The following is a 275-nucleotide window of genomic DNA, read 5'->3' on the forward strand; positions in this document are numbered from 1 at the left end:
GCCAGGAAGGGAGATGCTGGGCTCCCTCCTGCCCAGCCCTGAAGACCCACCAGTACCCCCAGCACCGACAGAGATTGGTTTTCTACCGTGCTTCGGGCAACCTGCATCTGGGAGATTTTGGCAACAGCTTGCCTGGAGTTTTTAGCAAAAACGAGTCGGTGTTGCTGCACCTCTGGAATGCCTTTGGAAACGCAACTGCCACAGATTTCTCTCATACTGGTATAAACTGGTGCGGCACTGGTGCAAGAGCTGCCGGGCCCCGCGGGACACTGCGG

The sequence above is a fragment of the Eurypyga helias genome, unplaced genomic scaffold (genome assembly GCF_000690775.1).
Source record: "Eurypyga helias isolate BGI_N326 unplaced genomic scaffold, ASM69077v1 scaffold28688, whole genome shotgun sequence".
NCBI classification, from domain to species: Eukaryota; Metazoa; Chordata; class Aves; order Eurypygiformes; family Eurypygidae; genus Eurypyga; species Eurypyga helias.